Here is a 5,163-nt window from a genome sequence, read left to right on the forward strand (position 1 = left end):
AAGGCTGTACCACTGGGGTGCCACTTTGGGTGTGCCTTTGAACTTAAGACTGCATCCAAGGGGCAAGTGTTGAGTGGAAATGGGACTGAGACATCAGGATGAGGTCCCTCACACCACATACACCTGTGCCTGTGAACTTCTGATCCTTTCTACCAGACACCTCTCAGCAATTTCTGCAGGTGCCAGGGGGCTCAAACCACCAAAGTGAGGCACAGAAGGAAAATAAAAGAGCAGACAACTTAAAACCAAGTGGATTAATTAAATAATCTATATATTTACCAGTGATAATTCTACAGGAAAAAGCCTCCGGGGTTAGACATTTTATAGGGATTTCAATTCCTTAATTTGGAAGGTTTGAAGCCCTAAGGATTGTACTCTTTTTGGTTTTTTAAGTGATTTTGTGGAATTGTCATGGTGCAGGCTTTGTCATTTGGGTTGTTTGCTATCAATACAAACATCTTTCAAGGACAAGCTGTAAGACACTCCCACTGTCATATTACAACATGTAGTTCATTGATTTTTGTAGTGCTTAATGGCCTATAGATATACATACTGATCTGGAAAATTAGGAAATCTGGACTACATTTCCTGCCTTACCAAAAAAAAAATCCTTTTCTATAACTAGGATAAGAGACTTGTTTGCCAAATTTTGTATTTTGTTGTCTGATCTACTGCTATGGTGAAAAATATTCTGTGTAAGAATTAAGCACTGATTGTTGCTATGGTCACGTGTTAATTCTGGATGTGGGTAAATACATTCCATCTATACATTGAGTACCACTGCTGAAGATGAACAAAAAAGAAAAAAAAACATATAGATCTCACTCTTACTCTCTTTCCTTCTTTATCCCAAATTATCTCCTTAAAATCTCACAGTTTTACATCTTTATCATTGGGAAAGACAAGCCCACATATATATTTTTGTTTTCATCCTCGCTTTCTTTTCCCATTCATACCTTTCCTCCCACCCCTTTCAACAGAGCTAGTCAGAAATGAGAATCTAATATCCTGTTTGACTGGTAGGCTTTGGAAAAGCATGGCTCTGGAATTGTAACATAATGACAGCGGATACAGAGGTATAAAACTCTTCTTTCTCCTGCAAGGAACCTGAAAAGATTTAAGATGAAAATGTCACCGCATCAGCTGTTAAAGTAGAAGTGTAAGCTGTATTCAAATTCCAGCTGGACATTTCTGTACGGAAAAATAATGGCAGCAAGTTTAAAAACGGTGTCATTACAAGTGCACCTTGAGCCTCAGGAAGTTCATTTCTTCCTTGTTATGATACTCCTGCCAGTGTCCCTCTTAGTTTGAGTCTTCCAGTACAATGGAAAGAAATCACAAATCCTATAAAAACTCCAAACCAAAACAAAACCACCCAGTTTTTTATTTCTATTTTTCTTTCTGGATAAAGACGCTGAAATCTTTCCACACCAAGAGGGAATAGGGACACAGCATTATGTTTTGCTTTTAGGCACTTTAGGGATGGAACAAAGCAAAGGCAAACTAAATGCCTAAACTAAATGAGAGTTAAACTTACCTTAGGGAAAAAGGGAATCAGAAGCTAGAAACAATATTTGCTTTCAAGCAGTGATGTGCTATAGATAAGACTGTTTTGTCCCAGCCTCCAATAAGTACTGTGTCCTTGAATGCTCCCACAGGAGGGGAGGAGGAGAAATCAGACAAATAAGTAACATCTCCTGCCATTTAAGTCATAAAAATTTTGCATAGCCAAGGTGAGGTGAAAGCACTGCTTAGAAAGATGGCAAGACTGCATTGCTGTGAAGCGGATTTATCTGTACTAAGTTATATATTCCTGGAAGAATAGGCCAGACGAGCTCTGGGTGGGTGGGGGAAATGGCTCCTTCCTGGAGTGAGGTGCTGATGTTGCTCAGAGGAGCAGGAGAACCTGTGTGACAGATGGGAGCAGCTGCCTCAGAGGTGATGGGAAGGCTTTCCCAAAATATCAGGCAGGTTTAGCTGCTGGACAGTGAGTCATGGCAAGCCAAACATAGAAATTGCAAAGACATAGTGGGCAAGACTGGAGTTGGATTTAAGCTTTTTCTTTTCTTTTTCATGAGGAAGTTTAGTGGTAGGGTTTTTTTGTTTGGTTGGTTTGGGTTTGGGGTGTGTGTGTTATTATTTATTTATTGAATCTGCTGCCTATTTGGCATATGTGTTTTTTAACAGCTTCTAGCTTTTATTCAAGTAAATTTATGACTTTTTTTTCCCCAACTTCTTCATGAATCTCCTTCAAAAAATGGGCAGAGCAACCTCAGCTGCAGCTTCAGCTGCAGTTGTGTTCTCTCACAGTTACACTTTCCTGGAAATAGGTAGGTACTTTTTCCTTTAAAATGTACTCTCTTTTGGCAGGTATTACTGTGTTATCTTGACAGTGTTATTGTACAATGAGTGTTAGAGTTAGCAGACCCAGTGGAACATGTCACTATACCATAAAAATACCTGCTATCTTAATAAATTAAATTAATTGCGGGGACAAAAATTATTCTTATAGAGAAGTATTGTAGAAAAATAAGGGATAAGTCATTGCTCAAAGCAATGTTTTAACCTCTATCCAGATAGTCAATATATGTGGGAGAGGTCTGAGGCAAGGAAAGCATCTCAAATTTCCCTCTGCTCTGGTTGTGAAATTTTAGAGAGATGCTTCCCAGATCCACCCTTAACATGTGAGGAGTCCTGGGGTGTCTGTACCTGCATAATGGTTGTTTTATCCCTTTTTCTAAGAGAATTGCTACAGAGCTGGAAGACAAAGCTTATTACATTGCTTCTGCCCATATCCCAGGTAGCATATCAGTTCAGCATCTTTCCTGAGGTCTTCAGAGGTCACACAGCAGAGCTTCTGTGGAACTGTCACCCTCTGTGCATGGTAGGGTTGAGTTTTGTGGCAAAAGACTACTTCCCTTTAAGCAGCAGAATGGACAATGCAGGCTGATAAAAACATGCATCCATTGTACAGCATGAAAGAGGCGTCTCTGCAAAGACTGTTGTTTGTTTTCTTTTATGTCCTCTCTGCTGCCAAACATGGACTTCTGCTCCTTCTCTCTCATCATCAGCTCCCACTCAGTGTGCCTCCTTAGCATGCTCTGTGATGCTCTGTGATGGTGACACACACTCCATTGAACCCTGCTGGAGTCTGTAATTCCCCAGCATGAGACAAATAAACAGCTTTTTGTATTTTATTTTTTTTGCCTAACTTCCCAGACTGACATGCTGTAAAATAAAATAAACAAGGATTTTGAAACCTACGTTGATCAACACTGGTGTGGTATGCAGAAAATATGTTGTGAAACAAATGCTTTGAATTAGGACAAATGCAAAGGCTTAGGGCTGATTAATAGCTACTGCAGTCAAAGACTTCTGAGATTTTTTTCAGCGCTGTGGGCCAGGATAGAATTTCAAATATATTAATTAGCAATAGTGTGCATGTTTGTTGCTGAACCACTAAGCAAAGGAAAGTAAGTGCTAGAACAAGCCAAGAAATACTTTTGGATACTCTGTCACAAAGAAATCAAAGCAAGAGTACCACTGTCAGCCTCTGCATTAATTGGTCTTAGGAGTGGGTGACTTTGAAGATAGGGAGGAATGAAAGACTGATAGACTAAGGATGGATTTCACTTACTAGTCATGCATCAATATTTGATTGATGGATTGATTCAGTCTGATGGATGAAAAGCTCTATCAGCCTTCTGCTGCATCAAGACACAAACATGTCCAAACAGGTAAAAATGTTCATCTGAATAATATAGTCATCCTAGTGGTGTATGAAGGGATCTCTACAGCAGCTGAAAGAATCCCTCACTGTAAAGACAATATTTTCCTCTTTGATATGGTGAATTTTTGCATAGAGATTGAAGAAATGTGGATTTTTGGTTTTTTTTGTTTTTTTTTTTAAATCAAACTATCCATGAGGAATGGGGTGATCAGACAGCCTTTTTACCCCCTCCTTGGACTGGGATTTCACATGATGAAGACAGAGGTAACAACAGAAAGTTATTGAGCCTCTATTATCTCTTCACCCAAAGTTAGTCAGAGGTGAGGAGCTGGCTGCCAACCAGAAAAATCACCAGCTCTCATAAGCTGGTAACTGAGTAACTGATTATCTGATGATGAAATCTGATGATTACAAAGGAAATGGTCTCAAGGTCTTTTGTCATCTCATTTATTGGGAAGCAGAAGTGCTCTGCTACCTCAGTGGCTGAAGGAATAAGATGGGATGCCAGGCGCCTAAGAGAAACCAGTGCAAGTCTATATGCAAGGAGAAAGGCAAGATCCTGAAAACTTAAAAAGACTCAGATGAATGCGCAAGAATAGGGGGAAAAACTTAGGTAAGTAAAGGCATATACTTATATCACTATTTCCTTTAGCTCCATTTAGCTTTTCTCACAAAGTATGGGCTAATGGCATAAAAGCCCTTGGAGAGGCTGTTATGTTACATATTTCACAGCATCTGTGAAGAGGTGAACTGTGATCCAGAGCCTTGACAAAGCTGGTGAAAAATGCTCAAGCAGCTGTTACAGTGAGGGAGAAGCACAGGTCCTGGTTCCTCACTTTAGCAGCCACAGTCAAAGCGCTCATGTTGAAAGAGTACCGAAAAATGCTCTGGTTAAGTGAAGCAGAAGACCTTTGTCCACTATGGTGGGACCCACCACTGCAGACTTGAAAGTCTACAAGAGACAGTTATTAGGCCCTAGGTGTCCATAATATTGACATCACTGAGAAGTTTCTCCACCTGATTTCTCTTGAGTCTAGAGCAGAAGCAGATATTTAGAAGTCCTCTGAAATTTGTTAAGCAAAAATTCAGGGCAGGAGATCCATACTGGGGAAAGAAATATGTGCCTATAAAACTACTCTGCAAGGCAGTCAGGCAGGGAAATACTTTCAGTTCTGACCACATGGTGCTGCTTGATCTGGGAAGATGTCTAACTGTTCAGAGTTGTAAAAAAATATATCTTTGGCCTCCCCTGGTAGAAGAGAGCCCAGCAACAGAGATACTGCCAGTTTCAAACCAAGCATAGTGAGAGAGGCAGAAGTTAGTACAGATGCATCCAGAAATGGTATTGTTAAGGCTCCATCTCCTGGAGTCATGCAATTATGCAAAACATTCATGGTTCCATGGTTTGTTCTTTTAATACCTTGTCTTATCAT

The sequence above is a fragment of the Passer domesticus genome, chromosome 1, assembly GCF_036417665.1.
Source record: "Passer domesticus isolate bPasDom1 chromosome 1, bPasDom1.hap1, whole genome shotgun sequence".
Classification (NCBI taxonomy): domain Eukaryota; kingdom Metazoa; phylum Chordata; class Aves; order Passeriformes; family Passeridae; genus Passer; species Passer domesticus.